Here is a 19,528-nt window from a genome sequence, read left to right as displayed (position 1 = left end):
GATGATATTATGCATTGAAATGTGCAGTATCACAGTCATCAAATAAATCTGTATCTGCACTTGTGTTTCAGCACACCTTCATCAGCCTGTGATGTTAGCTATAATAGTTAAAAATGCTGACGTCACTGCTTATGGTCACTGTACATGTTGTTAACAGTGTTGTCACCCACATGTGATATGTTCATAAGTATGTTGTTCTGCAGGAAAGACATCTGCCCACAATTATACTTTGTACATATAGAGTGGCAGAGGCCTTCCCTATCAATTTTATCAGATATAAATAATGGACAAATAAAGTACAGCTGACTGAATGACTTCACATAGCTAGAGATCAACAACTCTGTTAACAGTTCCACTGTTACAAATGCGATTAATAGTCATCTTGTTATTTGGAGGATTTGTACAGCTTGATTTGCAATTCTAGCACAGGGATTCATTTTGTGTGAAAATACTGATATCAAACAACAGCCATTACATCACATCAGTGTTCTCCATTGATGTGTTGCACAAACACATGTGAATGTAGCTTTGGATTTCCTGAAATTACACATTTGTTCTGTTAATGTAATGATGGAAGTGCTACATTAGCACATGCATTGAGAACTGTGGTGTACACATATGTGGTCCAGTTCTTGGGTGGTATGTGTACAGACATCCAGAGAAGCCATCATTGATCATAGAACATTGATAGAGGACTGAACACATTTGTGTGCACATGAACATTATCATTTAATAGCCATCAGTCTGACATTCATTCTCAGGGATCTTTTCTTAATTCACACATTAATTTCATTTATTTGTCAAAATACCCATTACTACCTCCTGTGGCAAATGCTTCCAATACGCATTTCTGGGGAATACATTGCATCATAGTGTGGGGTCTGCATCTGTTCTTATTTGTTGCCACAATAACTGTGTTAGGCAGGAGTGCCTTAAGCCAGGTTATTATGAATGTCACACTCTGTTCCCACATTTGTAACACCACACATACCTAAGTATGGGATGCATAACTATTATAATATTGAAATGCATACGTCCCTTCAAGGTGATCCTCCTCATACATGTGTTAGGCATATTTCTGTGAAGTACACAGTTAATACAAAGGTCAGTATTAACATTGATGGCATGGGTTTCACTCTTGTAAATGGAGATTGTGGCTTCTGAGCCATTCCTATTTTCCAAAATGTTATATGGACATAATGCATGCTGTGCAGATATCACATTATGTATGTACTGTCCTTGAAAACTGTCATCTCAGCTCAGCATGTCAGTGACATTCATATGTCATGTAATTCCCCTCTGTTACAATGTGATTTTGTGTGCCTGTCACACCCTATAATATCATGTCTGCTTTTATTTACCTATATTTGCTCGGTAACTGTGAGCAGCAGTAATTATTATGATATACATATTTCCAAGTTTTATCTCTGTGACATAAGCACCTTCACATCAATTATCGCACTAGAATTTGAACATTTATCTTCCCCTTCTACAACTTTCTATATACATCTCTGTGATTTCTGTGCACATTGTCCTCAATATACTTCTCCTGCCTGGAAAACCATGTATTGTAAATGCCGTTGCCATTTCACATCCCCTCTTACTTATTATGCATTCATATGTTTCATTTATGTGCACTGTGCACTCAGTACACTTTCCCTACCTGCGTACAGCATGCATTATTTGCCTTATTTAGCTCTTCATGGTGTCTGTGTTAGCATGCTTAACAGGTTTGCCCCACAGACAAGCTTGTTTGTTTATTATGTGAGCTTGTGCTGCTCAACATGGTTTCCTGGCCACCAACACTGTTTCTGGCATTGAATCATGCTTGTATTTGTGTTAGTATGATGAGCAGCATGCATATGCGATTAGAGTGGCTGCTTATAACACTAACATGTAAACATTGTGAGGATTAAGCAAAGCCTACATGATTGTTCATGAATCCCAGAGGTAGAAATTAATTTCCCCCTTGCTGATGTACTTGCAGTTAATTTAGAACAATACATTGATAATGCAGGTCTTTATTTTCCAGTGATTGTTTTATATCACTTCACAAAATATATTCAAGCTTATTGTAAATTCTCCATTTTGTAACCTAAAATTTTTTACCTTGTATTTCTCAGAACTGTACATGATTTTAAATACCCAGGGCACCAAATTAAGGTGCCACTGCTCTGATGCTATCAAATATTTAATGTGAATTACATGATATTTTATGTCTAAATATTTTATATGTAGTACACTATCTTACCTGTATTAAATGTGTTTTTTTTTTTGAGGTGGAGGATGGAAGACAGGTCTCCAAAATGATATTTAGCAATCTTTCATTTCCTGCCAAATATAATGCAAAAAGCAAGAAAAGAAATATGAAGTCTGGCAAGCCCTTAGCCCATTCTTTCTTGTCCTCTCCCACCTCTTTCATCCATGGAGGACCTAGGCCTTGCTAATGTTACTATATATTTGAAACTGCAACACTGTTTATCTCAGAGCCTAAATTCTCTTTCTGGATAGCCCGTGAAATACCTCTTGCATGAGAACGCTGCAGTAATTTAGTTCTACTTTCCGTAGGTCAGTGACCTCTCTAATTGCTTTATAAAATCTGTTTGTCAAAACCTTCAAATTCATATGCAACTTATTGATTCTTCTAGCATGATTGCTGAGAGTTTGACACATTTATGTAATGTTTCCTTGTGTCACAGCTAGAAAGATAGTGACCTTAAGAGACAGTCATGAAGAATGATGTTTTCTTGTGACAGAAAACAACAGTGACCATTGCAAAGGTTAATACTAAGTGTGGTATTGTGTTTTATACATAGCATCAATTTATATGACTTTAAGATTGCTTGTTGACATCTGCATATTAACTGAGGTAGTTGCTTGTATTCATTCACTGTAGCTCCAGTATAACATTTTTGGGATCATATACATATTAGTGTGTTCCATGAGTGTTGACAGAGTATATGAAATAATACATAGAGAGTTTATAAAGAAATGCCAGCATTTCTCTTAACTGACAAAACAGTAATGGAAAAACATAGTCTTTCTTTCCAGTGATATAATTATAATCAATACAATTATAAACTGTACATGAGGCTTAATATTACAACTGCAATTTTCATGAGTTGGAAAGATCTGCTGTAGAATATTAGTAAGGTAACCCATTTTAAGTATATACATAACAGCTTTCATTGTGGTTGTTCTTGCACTGTATGCACAAAAGAACATTGTCAGGAAAACTTCTGATACATCATATACATCTATAGTCTTGATGAAAAAAATTACTAGATGTACACAAATCAGTATTTGTTGCCTGCTTTACATTACTTATAATGTGATTTATTTAGGAGAAACTACTAATGTTTCATATCATATAACATGCAGACATTATTTTTTCTACTGTGCTTCAAGATATACATTTTATACGCCTCTATTTAGCCTTCTTGATGTTTCTTCAGTTGCCCCACCATTCAACCCTATCCCTCAATGGCTCCATTTCTGGATATTCCAGACATAACCCTTCAGAAATGGGGTCTCTTCTCTATTCAGAAAGTTGACTACATGATACTCAGTTGTAATACCTGGGAAGCTGGGATGTGATAGGATGTTACATATTGTAGCAGTTTAATGTACCAGGTTATTTGGATAACCTAACTTATTACCAGGTTATTTGGATAACTTCCAGTATGTAGACTTTGCAACCAGAGGGGAGAAAACACTGGACAAGGTCTATACAAATATTAACCTACCAGTTAGGGCAGTACCTTTCCCCACTTGGGTAACTCAGATCATCTTGCCATCATGCTGCTACCATCGTACAAACCACTGCTGACCAGGGGGAAACCATCAGTGAAGCAAGTTAGAGTATGGCCAGAGGGAGCAGTCTCAGCACTACAAGACTGTTTTGCGAATACAGACTGAAACATCGTCAAGGAAGTGGCCACAGTAAATCAACACATCAAGTTTGAGGAGTACACTGAATCAGTGATGGGTTACATCTCAAAATGTGTTGAAGATGTGACAGTCAACAAAAGCATCATCACAAGAAACAACCAGAAACCCTGGCTAACAAGTGAAGTGTACAAGCTCCTGAAAGAAAGGAATGTGGCATTCAAGTCTGGAGGCAAAAAGGCTCTCAGATCGGCTAGATCTCAATTAAACAAACTGGTGAGGGAGGCCAAATGCAAATATGGTCAAAAGATCATGAGCCACTTCTCTGAACAAAAGAACCCCAGACGCCTGTGGCAGGGTATCCAGTCTATAACAGATTACAGGTCCCAATATTCACAGTGTGATGATGATACAGTATTTCTAAACAAGTACAACATCTACTTCAGTGGGTTTCAGGAAGGGAATAAGATGGCAGCAGAGACAATCATCAACAATCAGAGTGAGGAAGAGCTCAGCCTCAACCCTGCTGATGTCAGAAGGACCCTACAAAGAATTAACCCTAGGAAAGCAGCTGGACCTGATAACATTCTTGGAAGAGTGCTCAGAGACTGTGCAGACTAACTAAAAACTGTACAAACAGACATCTTCAACAACTCACTGAGTCAAGCCATTGTTCCCAAATGTTTCAAGTACACAAACATTATACCACTGCCAAATAAGTCACCACCTGCTAGCCTAAATGACTATTGTCCTGTATCTCTCACTACTACTGTGATGAAATGCTTTGAGAGACTGGTCAAAGATGTAATAGCATCCAAACTACCAGCAGACTTCGATCCACTCCAGTTTGCATACAGACCCAATCGCTCCAAAAGGAGATGCCATTTCTTTGGCAGTCCACTTATCACTGGAACACCTGGGGAACAAGAATAGCTTTGTGAGGCTACTTTTCATTGACTTCAGTTCAGTTTTCAATACATTCTTCCTGCAACATCTGATCAGAAAGTTGGTTCAATTGGGCATCAGCACTCTACTATGCAACTGGATTCTGTACTTTTTTTATAGATAGACCCCAGAAAGTGTGCATAGGCAGGAATACATCATAGAACATCACCCTGAACAGTGGAGTCCCACAGGGATGTGTCCTAATCCCCATGCTTTTCACCATATTAACCTACTACTGTACTGCCAAGCACAGCTCAAACCATATCATCAAATTTGCAGATTATACGACAGTTGTGGGCTTCATCAGGAATGATGATGAGACAGCCTACAGAGAGGAGATGATTCAGTTCATAAGCTGGTGCTACAGCAATAATCTTGCACTAAATGTCAACAAGACCAAAGAAATAATTGTGGACTATAGGAAGAGTAACAGAATATTCTTCACTCGTAATCAATGTCTGGGGGTCCACATTGCAGAATACTTGATGTGGTCAGCCAACACAAATCCCATCATTAAGAAGGCCCACACTCATCCTGCTTATAAGCTGTTCTCACATTTAACACCAGGAAGGTGCTTTTGATGCATATGCTGCAAAACCATGAGATTCAGAAACAGCTTCTTTCCATTAACCATCCGCTTAATGAACTCTAGGAACAGTACCCTTCACACTGAACATTAAGGCAGTATCCCAACAATACTACAAAGTCTCTATAGTTCAATATATAACAAGGTCTTACCTGTACACAGACAGCAAAGTCAGCAGTAATCAAACTGAACTGTTTTACTGTGGAGTATAAATGTAGGCCTTAAATCAATTGCTTAAGTGTAATTTTTCCAGTGAAAATAAGCTAATAACATGGTAATGAGTGACAATCCATTAAATCACTGCAATAATGCAAGTATTTTACTGTTGTGTTTGTCATCTGTGTCAGCAGAATTTTGTGTATTATCGTCATGTTAAATTTAGTCGATGTATTGTATGCAAATTGAGTCAGAAGAAATGTAATTTTGCTTTGTTCGCATTTATGTGTATCGAAGTGACAATAAAGTTTACTTTGACTTTGACTAAACTGGTGTATTAATCTGAATCATGCTATATGGATTTTAATCAGAAAATAAAAACAAGGGTTATGCATTTTATAACTTCTAACTCTGGCTACCTTTATACAATTCCACAAGAAGTTGAGACTTAGAGATCTTGGTATTAAGACTGGCAATAAATTTTACTTTGGTCCAAATTTAATAGATATGATTAGGAGGTGTTATTATGAGATCAAAAATATTCTCTAAACAACTATAAATACAAATTAAAATGTTTTACTTCTGATACATAAATCTTTAGTAAAACCAGTTATAGAATATGGGGCAGCAATCTGTAGCTACAAATTACACACAATTAAGAAGGGTGAAAACGGAACAGTGAAATGTCACAAAACAAGTTAAAGGTATAATCGGTTTAAGTTATAAGTGCAAGTTAGAAATACTATCACTTTTTACAATTAATTATAGAAAGGCAAGGGGACCTAATTGTTATTTATAAGACAATGCCTAATGAAATCTATGGGCTAGTATTGGATCAATAAAAAAGGCCACTTTTCAGTCACAAGAAACAATAATGTGTGCTAAGATGTTAAAATAGGAAAAACTATCTTACTAATGAATTAATTTCATTCTAGGTCAGGCTTATGGTGGAAACTAATACTGCAAAGAATTAGAGGGGCTGGAATTACTACCTGCTTTTGAAAATGGTTTAGATAAATGGATGAGAAATACAATTATTTGTCCCTAAATTAGTAAATGACAAACTCTTTGAAGGCTTTTTAAGGCTTTGAGTTTGATAATATGTAACACTAAAAATTAATATTTAGCATCACTCACAGATTTGTATCTGGGTGTGTTGGCATTTAGGGAAAATCTACTTAATAGGGGGACTACAACTTTCCTCCAGTATTGGATGATATAACTAAACTACTCACTGGTCTTCTTTGTCATAAGCTTAGTAAGAACCTATAGACCCAGTGATATAATCTTCATGCATCACTGCTATTTAGTCTTGCATTGTTGTAACTTTGCACAAGGGAGGACGCTGCCTGTGAACTGCAGAGTGACATTTTAGAGCTATGCAGAAACATATAGTCAGTTGCATAATGGCTTACCCCTATAGAAATTCCATCTAGCACTCAGCTTGTACCTCCAAAATATCTATATTGTTAATCATGGATGATGGTTATATGAGGAACTGTTATTGCTTCTTTCTTGTGTATTTTCACTGCAGTTCATATTCCTCTACTTTTAACTTCTTTTATATGTTGTATATTAGATAAGTGCAGTGATATATGTCTGTCTTGCATACCATATAGTGTGAAATGGTTATAAAACACCATCCTTTGTTATAACTTATTGAAATTGTCAAATTAGCAACATAGTAAACACTGCTGTTAAGCTTTGATTGCAATAAACTAGAATATGGTAATCCTGAAATATCAAATTGCAAGACACAATTAGACCTACAGATGCATAATTACATTTAAAGGCATTTATTTTAACTGTGATGTATTTCTGTATAAAATAGTTAAAGATTGAAAGATAAATCCTGTGGACCTGTGCAATACTAATTTTCAAGGTGGCTGCTGCATGAAGTGCCACATAACTAATTGCACACATAGGATGCCTTGAGTACTACCTGAAGTTTGAGCAAAAGACACATTAATTAAAGAGAAGTATAATGTTAATAGGAGAAACAGTACAAGGCTGCTCCATGACTAAAGGGGTAAACATAAGAGCTTGTGGTCGATCTGTAGCAGCAGTATAAACCTTGGCTTTAGATGATTGTCACTGTTGAAGTGACACCCTAACCGCTTGTGTAAAAATGAGAAAAAGGGGTTGTGGACTGATAGATGGATGTAATCCATGTGATATATGTCACAATAAAGGCAAGCTAGTTTGGCCAGGTAACATGCTTTGATTTATGCAATGTAGCTGCACATTGATGCATCTCGCACTCATAGTGCACGTGAATGTCAGCGCAATGCCTGCCTAATAAAGTAGTAAGGGTATGTGCAGCAAAGTGGCAACCCTGTTTATCATGATGTGGAGGAAATTGGGTAGGTAGGAAATTAGAAAATGGGAGAGCACCAAACATTTGGAAGCACTCAAGAATAACTAAAATATATGAATGGTGAAGAGATGAAGGGTTATTTTTTTCAGGGAAAGAGACCTTTTTTTTACATAAACATCATAAAGCAAGTGGAGAATATAGTGAGGGTAAAATGTGGATGGGACAGAGGAGAAGGCCAGGTATCAGGGCAAGACAGCCAGACATAAACATTCATATGCAGGTGTTAGACACACAAAGTTTGGTTTGGCAGTGATTGGACACAGACATACAGTGGGTGGACAAATGATGATAGGAAGGTCTGGTAAATGAAAATGAAATACAGAATGACATACAAGGGAGAGAAACGCACAAGGATAGGGATAGGAGGAGCCTGACATATATTGATATAAGTCCAGTCCAGACAGCAACACTTCTGGGCATCACTCATCTATATACCTCTGTTATGACCATTACTCTGAGACCTGCATATTATTAAGTACATATATCTGGGAAACTGCACTATTCTATGTCATAAAAAGCAACAGAGCCATCATCCTGGTTACAGGACTGGCAGGTTTCAGGATATGAGTAAGGTATAATATGCTGGTCTCGGACTAATCGTAATAACAGACATATGTAGATGGTTATGGTCTGGTTGCTCCCCTATGACCTGATGGGTAGGGCCTGCCAGTCTCATAACTTTACAGACAACTCCAGAAATTAATTTGTGTTGCTATGCTGGACATCTTGTTAACCATCAGCATCAGCAATTGTTGCCTCCTGATCCACTTCTAGAAGAGGATCCTTCACCCTCTTTCCCAGAAAAGTGGTCAGGGACAGCATCAGTGACTCCTTCAGGTCCCCTCTCTCAGGGTAACTACTGTCTTCTCCTAGAAACAGACAATCCTAGTGACCACTGGCAAGCCAGCACCAGTGGCATAGACCAGTACAGACTGAGGTAAGTATGGATATATTTCCTCTTGTTCCTCCACAACTGGACCTGCAGAAACATGATACAATGGTAAAAAATAACCACATGTATACCCTATAAATGCTGTCACAGTTATACAGTGAAAAGTTACAGATGTCAAACACATTTTAAAAACAGGAAAGTTGCTTCCATTTTCCGCAAAAATCCAACTATGTTGATTTCATAATCCCCTGTCTTCCTCTGAGTACCTGCTAAGGCAGCAGAGAACAATATTACTGCCAAGATTCCATGAAGTACACATCTGGTTCTCTCTCCCCTAACCTCTGCTTCCCACTGTCAAAGCAGGTCAGGGTGGAGCCACCTTAGATCATTGCATCGGTGCTAGCAGTTCTTATCAGAATGGGTGATGCCAGTGGCATAGCTAACAGTCTTGGAAAGTTTATACCAAGCATCTTACCTTGAAAAAAATGCCACTGTAGACAGTAGTCCCAGAAGATGATCCTCAAAGTCCATTTGCAGGAAGAACAAGAACACTACCATGCTGCCCTCCCTGACACATCAAGCCAGAGCATTCATCCTGCAGTGCCAGGAGCAGCAATGGCCATTCACTCAGGTCTGCTCGAACAGCAAAATTGTAGCCCTTTTACACGGACATACATTTGTGGATCATATGCCATGTAACATAGTGCTGCACACTGAGACACTGCTACATGCCCCTAGCACTACACTGTGGAAGTAGTAGTAGATATAGCATTGTACTGTGGTGCTACAGGTGAACACATGCCATATGCACAAGCATGCTAGTCACATGCCTCACATGCCTAGTGTCTGGAGCCATGCCTGGGTGACCAATGTACAATGGCAGTGAGGCAGAAAGAGTGGTGCTATATCTAGCTTCCTTAGCATAGTCAGCATACTAATTGGCCCTTGTTAGAATGATTTAAAACATTAGCAGATGGCCTCCTCCTCCTAGAGCATAACTACTCATTAGTCCAACTCCAGCAATAATGTGCTTATAATAAATCCCAGCAAATCCAGCTTTATTATGTTTCTTACACCCCAGAAAATATCTCCCCTTCACAAATTACTAATATAGGTTGCTTCTAATAATGATAATGTAATAGTTGCTGTAACTTGACATTATACTGGATCTCTCATTGCCATTCACAGACCACACAGACTACACAATGAATAAAGTAGTAACCATACCTCTCAACTGTCCAGATTTTTACAGGATGCCGAGCTTTTTGCCTCTTATTTTAGATCTGTTCCTCATAAAATATGTGGTTTTCTGGCAAATTATTGAGAATTGCAGTCACTAAATAATGAGAAATTTGAGTTTCAGACTTCATATCTTTCAGAAAATATATAATAATGTAAAATTTGTCATTCCAGGAACTGCCTAAGTTTATAGGAGCAATATTTAAAATCTGCCCTATTTTTTGGGCTTTGTCCACTATATTTTCTAACTTTTTCCAGATTTCTTGTGAGGAAAGGTTAAGATATATTGTACTAACTTCAGCTTAAACTCTGATCAAGGGTAGTTCATCCTCTCACACTAAAAGCTAAACAATCTATATCCCAAAATGTGCTAATTTCTGACCTTGAATAAAAACACCCCCCACCATTCATCCATTCTAGTGTAAACACCAAAAAAACTCCAAGGCTGAAAATAAAATGTAACAATTTGCCTCTTAGCCAACCAATGCACACTCATCATTTTGAGTTATATGTTTTCACTAGCTCCCTGTAAAAGATAGGGCAGTACTAATGCTGAGTACAATCATTTTCAAAATCCTCACACTTGGTCACTGCCTACTACTAAAGCACAAGCTGTTAGCAATGGAGACAACATATGCACTCTACAGCACCTGAGATCATGGTCTGCTCCTCTTTAGTCACACATTACCTCCAATATAGAGGAAAGAACTTTCTCAGAGATTGTGATTGCCCCAGTAAAGTCATAAACAATTCTACAGGATTGTTAGGCAAAATTTAAAGAGCATCTGAAAGGTGATTCAACCTTTTAGGTTACAATCCAGTTACACTGACTTTTCTTCCTTAACCTATCTTGACAAAATCATAGGGGATTGTATTCCATCAACAATGGTAAATGTTATAAATAACCTACTGATTTGTTTGTCCTAATACTGACAAAACCATTGTAGGACACATACTCATTTTTAAATTGCCATGAATGCATTGTCTTCATCTTTGTATTTCCTATTTCATTTGGTCCATTGTCATAACACAATTATATTAAGCATCTATCTGCTGCTCCACAGGGACCTGAGTCATGGCTGAAAAGAGTCTTTGTACCAGGTCATCCACCCAGTTATCGAATCATAATAAATAAATAAATAAATAAAGATTCTGTTGTCTTGCAGCTTTATAAAGTTAGGGATAGAGTCTTGCCTGTTAAACTACTTCAAAAGAAACAACTGGGGGGGGGGGGGGCAGACACACTGAAGCAGAATTTTTGATGTACAGATAATTGAAAACCCAGGGAAGTTGCATTTTTCTGCACAATTTGGCTGTGTCAATGTAGGAAACAACCATGTACAATCAGAAACAGTGAAGGTATGCCTCAGCTGGTTTGGGGTTCCTGAACCACATGTTTAGGTAGGTAGTTGGGTAGGCTGCTCACAACATTAGTTGCAGCTATATAACAGGTGCATGAAGTGGAGGAGGCCATGTCCATGAATTCAGTATGTAAAAGGCAGCCTAATCTCCAGCAATGGAGAATGTCATTCCTAACTCCCTACATCCACCCAGCATACATGACTACTGCACTCACCTCTATGAACCTCTAGTATCTCAAAGTGTATTCACATGTCCCTGTGTCCCCACTACATCTGTGCAAATGCTGATGAATATGACCTTCTCAACTCCTCATGTGTGAGTATGGCGATGTCTGGTGTACAGAGTGGCCAGTCCTTGCACTGCCCTGCATAGCCTCTCTGTTGGTAAAACATCTGTCATTTTTGTCTCTGTTGAAAGTGTCATGACATTTACTTGTTGACCAGATACTGCCTGTTTGTACGTGCTACAGTGTATTTGTCCCCCTGATGCTTTGGCTGTATGACTGCTGGATATTGCTTAACTGACTTGACTCTCCAACATACCCTTCTGCTGTTGGTACAACCAGTATGGCAGGTCCTGCTAAGATGTCTCGCTACTGCCTGACTGTTTGCATAATGACACATTTTGATGCATAGGACATATACAAAAATCTTGCTGCAGGTGTTTGCTCTATATTACAATGTCCTTACTAACATGTCCAAGAAATTGACTACCTTGAGTAGGTCAAACATCCACTTCACCATATTATATATCTTAACATGTGTTGCATTATATGCCATTTCATGAATGGGCTGCAGGCTCCATATTGGATCATCCACCAAGGCTCTAGCTTTAACTTTAATATACAGCAAACATCATATATGTGGCCTATTCCTTGCTTGCATGCTAACTGTGTTTATAGATCTGGCTAACCAGCATCTCTCTGTTTACCTAATAAGTAGATGACTCTGTTGGACACGTGACAGATGTGCAAATCATGGAAATTACCCAAGTGATGAGCAAACATATCATAAATAATCTGAGCAATACCGTTCATATGGCTGTTAAGGGAGTTGAAACCCTTCTTTATTTATTTATTTACAGTTTGTTTACCAGGATAGTCCATAGGGCTGAGACGAGCCCATCTTCAATGGAGACCCAGGGAGAAAAGCTCCTTAATCAGTATACAAATTGAAAAATTAACATATGTTCACAAATTATGACACAGTTTAAGAAATTACAGTATACAATGAAAGTAAAACAAAGCATAGTATAAAATAAAATGCCTTATTATCACAGGCTGTCTAAACAAGGTAAACACTTGATGGCATTAGGTGCGCAATCTATGGCTCACATGATCTCAGAAAAATGAGCAATGTTGGAAAATGTCTGCATGTGGCTGATTCTCTTCTCTGGAGTCCTAGGGAACCAAATATGATTTTCCACATACTGCAATGTCAAGGAACTTTAGAATTTGTGAGGCTGATGCTTATGATATCCTTAACATGATCCCAGCAGGTGCTTATTGCTAACATAGTTAAAATGCGCATAGCTTAGTATACACAGTGATTGGTATATCATGCACCTCTTTTGATTCTGGTTGTATATGACATAGTCCAGCAAGGTCCATCAGAGTCTCACTGCACACAAGAATGCAGTCTAAAATTTCCTGGTCAGTGAGTTGGTGGTACATCAGGGTTGTCTGCACCTCTTGCGTCGGTGCCTTAATGTGCAACATTGCATTTATTAGCTCTAAAGGCAGACACAATGCTACTGGGCTATCACTGTTGTTAGTCCAAGTATTTTAGTCCCCTCATGTGCATCATGATCGTTGATGTAAAAAATGACTATGTCCAGTGATGCAGCACACCTCTTTTATCCATGTGTGGATCAGTCCGCTGTTTTGCGTGTCATCATTTGCAATGAACTTGTGTGCAATTTACATGGAGCCTCTAATTTCCATGTCATTATGCACTCATGAGCATATAGTCATACCACATAATTTTGCTTCTTGAGTCAATGCTGTGTAATAGAATTTCCCACACCATTCTCTGTAATGGGACTGAGCTAATTTGCATTAATGATTCTTCCAAACATCTGTGAATGCCGACCATGGATTTTTAACACATAGATCCCCACTGCCTCATGCTTCAGATGAGATATTTGGTTTTGTTTTTGTCGCAATATATCTAAGTTAATGTTTCTATGACAGCTATTTGTTTTTGTGGGATGCTTGCAACATGCTATGTTCCTACATAATTTTAGGTGCATTTTGTTATCCAGCAGCCAGAACAATTTTTGTCAGTTGGAAGGATTCCTGTATTACTAATGACTTCTTACTTAGCTTTCCTGCCTTTGTTTGACATGCACCAAAGTCTTTTTTTTTTATATTTACAGATTAGTTAACAGGCTACGAGGATTGGTTCAAGTAGACATTCCTTCCATAACAAAGGCCAAAGGCAGTACAATGTTTCAACCTAAAAGAGCAAAACAGTGCAGTTTATGTGATAAATAAAGGTACAATGTTAGTTAAGCTTTACATGAATGACAGACCATCTACTTTTCAGTATGACTTTTTTTGTAGTGGCTCAAAGGAATAGTTTCAAAAGGTGTTAGTAATACATTATTTGAATTGTTGAATCAGCAAGGGGTTAACTGTCCATAGTCATGTGAGATTTATCATTCTGTGGGTGAGTTTAGGTAGGCCATCTCCTTTATTTTCTAGAAAACTATGGAATTAGAGGACCTAGAACTCTATTTGTGGACTCATGCTGATGGTTTCTTTCCTTAATAGATATCATATGTTACCTAAGAAACACCCCAATACTAGAAATGCTTCTAAGAAATTTCCCCAACAAATTTTGCAGCACCTGGCTTTGGTTTCTTTCATTAGTAGTTTGCATTTTTGATGTAGTGTAAGCAATTGGGCAAAATAAAGATTAGTGCCTTTACATTTTTCTTCAACATTTTTGTTCCCCTTGTTTATATATAATTCTGAAGTGTAAATTTTTCAAGGACAGCCTTTTTCTTTACCTAATTTTGATATAGAAAATATTTTGTTTAATGTTGTTGGACAATTGTCATCGAAGATATCAAGGTCTTTTTCTGGGTTAGTTTCAAGATATAGATTTACAGTTCTGATTTAGATCATCTCTGGAATTGAAGGATAGTTTCTAGATATAGTTCTGTAGTTCTGTGTTAGACCACCTTTAGAATCAAGGACATTTCTAGCTTGTACTTATTTATGCAGGAGATTAGGTGCTCTAAACAAAATGGTGCCATAAACTGACCACTAGTCTCTAACCAGTTTAGGTTGATAGGTAACTGCATAATTTGTTGTGGCTATCTCTTGTAAGTATTTCTAGTAGGTAACAGGCTATATCTACTAAGGGAAGAAATCAACTGTGTGAATCCACAGACAAAGAGCTTGTTTGACAATTTGGCTTTGTTTTGGTCATAATATTTCTAAGTTAATATTCCTATGACAACTATTTGTTTTTGTGGAATGCTTGCAACATGTTATGTTTCTACATAATTTTCGGTTAGTAGGACAGAATAAGTATGTTACAGACGTGCAAAGCTTTGCAGTGTTACTTATTTACAGATAGAGTAGGGTCGTCCTTAGAACTGGCACTTTCTCCTATAAATGAGACCTTAAACTTTTGAAAAGAATAATTTCATCACACATTTTTTTTTTACCTTTTTTATTGCTGAAGTATAGACAATAATGGGACAGTAGGTAGTAAGAGCCAATTTAAACATTTCTTATGTAGGATTCTATGATTTCTAAGATATCTGCATTATTTTGTTTAGTCTATGCCTCAGGAATGTCTTATCTATTATTAGGCATCTGGACACTGATAAGGTTATGTAGGATGAATTGTAATTCTGGATACATTTTGTTGAGATGTCGATGTTCAATTTGCTGTGCCTATGCTGGAGTTTATATCACCAGCAACTAATAACTTTATATTGGGGAGAAACAAAAGATCAGATAGACCTGGGAGTAAGGTTTTTCATTTTTCTTAATTGTAAAAGTGTTTCTAAATGAGAGAAGTAAACTTAAATTTTATTATAACCTTTTGTTGGAGTTGAGTTTCTTGTTTTTTTTTCAAACTACTTTTCCAATAATAAGGTGAAATTATACATATATGTTTTAATGTACTAAACACCGCTGTCCTGTCAGATCTTTGTTGTTTGGAAATTTGTTATACCGTCTGTCCATAATGCTTAAGATGGCAGCTAGAAACAGAAAAAAAAAATCAATAAATAAATGGAGTGATAGATTTGGGGGATGAACTACTTGAATATTTTTAAGCCTTTGTGACTTTTTCCTTCCTTGTTATGCATAACTTTGGTAATGCTAGAAGGATTAAGTCACTCACTGACTCAGAGGTAGGATGTTATCTGGAGCAAGGAAATGTGGAATAGTAAAATATGTATTATGTAAAAGTTAATAGAATATACAGGATTACTTACTACCCATTGAAGAATCTCCAGACAAGGAACATTTTTTTTTTAATTGGTTGTGGTCAGCTCCATTGTAGTGTCTTATATTGTGTGAGCCAGTGGAGCATGTTTCAGGGTTTTCTTGCCCTTTTCTCCACTGTTGTGGAACTGCGGACTTGGTATATATAATTTAGTCATATGTGTGGTGCAAGGTGACTTCGCCTCCTACAAAAAATATTTTTTATGTGTTTTTTTAATGTTTTTGAAATGCCATTTTTGGTTATTGTCTTTCAGAAAATGGCGATTCAAAATAGCTTGTTTTGATGTGTAGCAGAACAAAGAATACAAAATGTATAGGTGTATGATAATTATGAGACTTTTAGGTGAATTAATGGCAAAGTTTACAACCGCTAATGTAAAATTACACTAAATTTCTCTGAAGTGTGGAAGAAACAGAGTACATGACTAGAGGTAAATAAGTCTCTGAAATTTGACATTAGGAAAAGCAAGGATGAATGTGACCTCATTTGACTGTGGGACAGTATAGGGAATGGAATATGTTATCCAAGATTAGCAGAAAATCAAGTATTTCTTTTGAAATAGCTAATTGACAAAGAAAATGGTAGAAGAAAAATAGGGAGGAGTTACAGATAATTTGAAATTGTTACTAAGGAAGGCATATAGACAAAGAGAGAACTAATGAGAAACTAGGGAGTGTAGTAAGTAAAATCAGTGGTTTGTTGGCTGGGTTTGTGCTTTGCTGTTTCTGGCAGGGGCTAATTGTAGTTAGATGCTAGCAGACACATGATCAAAATGCCATGCAGAACAGTAGGGGGAGCTTGTTGTAAATGTACAAGACTTTATTTCCAACATTTAGGCTATAATTGCTGGCATTTTACTAGAGTTGTGATAATTAACACATGCTCATTTCAACTGACCAAGTTGCATCCATGGTGAACTATAATTCAATTTTTATTTATTTATTTATTTATTTTATTTTACATTTGTTGAGCTGGTTAGTCAGACTAAGCTAAGTAGCCCTTTTTCGGCAGAAGCCCGGGAAGAAAAGCTCCACAGTTTTATGATTTTAGTGTTAACATTGTCAGCAGGGTTACAATGTACGCATACAATGGAATACATTTTATCAGAAAAAATAATAGTGGAAAAAAAACATTATAAGCATACCAAGAGAAATTATTAGATACAAGCATTTTCAATAAACAGTGAAGAGAGTTCATAGTGTATGCAGTTATTTCATGAGACATGTGACATTAGAAGTGGAGATAAGAGATGGAGATGAACAGTAATACTTTGAAGAGGTTCATGAGCTAAAAAAGTCTGATGTTTTGGTGATTACATATGAATTAATGTGCTAGATCAGGGAGGATAAGTGCAGAGGCAGGACCTGTGAGTTCGGAGGTACTCTCTAGTGGCAGTTTTGAATTGATTTGGATGTTTGAGGGACCTGATTTCTAGTGGTAATTTGTTCCATGATATGGTAGGATTGTAGCTGTAGAGGTTGCAGCTTATTTTAGTTTTAGGTTTCTGTATTTGTAGTAGGTTAAGGTCACAGCTACACAGGGACCTAGTGGTTGAATATTGAGAGATGAGGGGAGATAGGCTAGGACAGAAGAATTTCAGGTAAAGTACAGAGTGAATTATTTGTACTTGAGAGAGTAGAAGCTGGTGAGGTAATTCCAGCCAGTTTAGGTATCTTAGTGAAAGACAATGATGCGATTTATAAGTTTGGTGGACAGCGAATCTGGCAACCTTGTTGTAGGTAGACTTTAGTTCGTAGTGTGGAGTTAAGATTGATAAGAATATGGCAGCTATATAGAAGGCTAGGTAGGAGGTATGCATGAGAGAGGGTTATTTTTGCTTTGTTAGTTGGAAACCTTTTGTTTTGATAAAGAAGGTCAAGTCTTTGGTGTGTCTTTTTGATGCAGTTGTTTACATGTAGATCAAACTTGAGTTGGTCATCTATCATTACTGCTAGTAGTTTTGTACTAGTTCAACATTAATGGGGTGATATTGAGGGACAGTACAGAAAATGTAGACTTAATGTGGGTGAAGTTCTTTAGGAGAAATAGTAAGAGTTTTGCCTTTTTAAGGATAAGAATTAGCTAGTTGTCACAGAGCCAGGAGATGAATGTGATAAAAGATGCTTGAGTTGCAGATATAAGGTCAGAGGGAGTATCTGCTATGGTGATGATGGTGGAGTCATCTATGTATTGTACAAGGGATGACTGTAGACATGAGGTGTAAAGTAGATTAGTGAATATATTGAATAGTAATGGGCCAAGGATAGATCCTTGCGGGACTCCCAATTTGACAGGAAGTGGAGGGGGGACAGCTGAGAGCCGATTGTAGATGGTCATTGAGATAGCTGGAAAACCAGGTAGTAGTAGAAGCAGAGAAGTTTAGGTTAGCAAGTTTATTCAGCAGAAGAAGGTGAGAGACCGTATCAAAGCCTTTTGAAAGGTCGAGGAATAGGAAGGAGACCATCTTATTATTGTCTCTGTGTTTTTTGTTTTGTTGCTCACTTGAACACATTCTCATTCTTTCTAAATATATTGCACATTACCTACCTTGTTAAGCCTTGTTTTACAACACCAGCCTCCTTCTGTCTACATTCAAACCATGCAAAACTGCTCGTCATGCTACGGATATTCTTTAGAGTCCTTTTACTTTGCATATTAGAAATGGGCTATCTTCTATAATCTGTTACTGTTCCATGTCTACTTCTTTATAGACATAGGTATGATATTACGGGAGGTACAAGTCTCTGTTTTGCCTACACTGCACTACTACTATGAGTAACACTGTTAGGCTGAATCTTCAGAGCCACAGGCTCATATTTAGGTTGTTTAGACAATATTAAAATGCCTTGTTCTACTTAAGTACAAATTAAGGCATTTTCCTTGCAAGATCTAGTTGTATCCCTCGTGGTTGTATTATGAAATTAAAATGATATTTACAGTCTTTGCGTACAAACGATGCTGTGATGAGAAAGAAGTCACACTCCCTATCTTCACCACCATGTACTTACAACAACATTGCTATAGGAACCACAGACAGCATACTTCCATACTGTACATAGTAAAGATAATTTGCCACACTCTCAATGTGTGAGTGAAATATTGCACTGAACTGCTTTAAATGTTAGTGTTTTAACAACAGGTCAGTATGTAACACTAGAACTGAAAGCTTAAGTGAGCAGGACATCCATTGAGGGGCACACATTTCAATATATCAGAAGTTCAAGTATCCAAAAATGCCCAGCTACCAGGGCTGCACATCATGCAAGCAGCAAAAAGCATATGCTGTAGGATATCTACTATACACTAGATGACTACAAGCCTTATCTAATATACGTGATTAGGAAGGCATCAACGACACCATTAAGAGAACAAATGGTTTAAAAATATTTGCAAGTTTGAAAAAAAATTCAATTTGCATTTACCAGAAATACACAGAGCATGAAAATGCAAAAAAAAATATCTATGGTATTTCTTATCAAAATTATAACTGCTCCATACCATATGATTCTAAATCTAAAAATAACAAGTATAAAAAAATAACAAAATGTAAAACAGTAAACCCAAACCTGACCATAACCCAATGCGTAAGTCTAATCCTATGTATGACTTTAATT

Source organism: Protopterus annectens, chromosome 1.part0, assembly GCF_019279795.1.
Source record: "Protopterus annectens isolate FY-2018-M chromosome 1.part0, PAN1.0, whole genome shotgun sequence".
Taxonomy (NCBI): Eukaryota; Metazoa; Chordata; order Ceratodontiformes; family Protopteridae; genus Protopterus; species Protopterus annectens.
Note: the sequence above shows the minus strand (reverse complement) of the source record.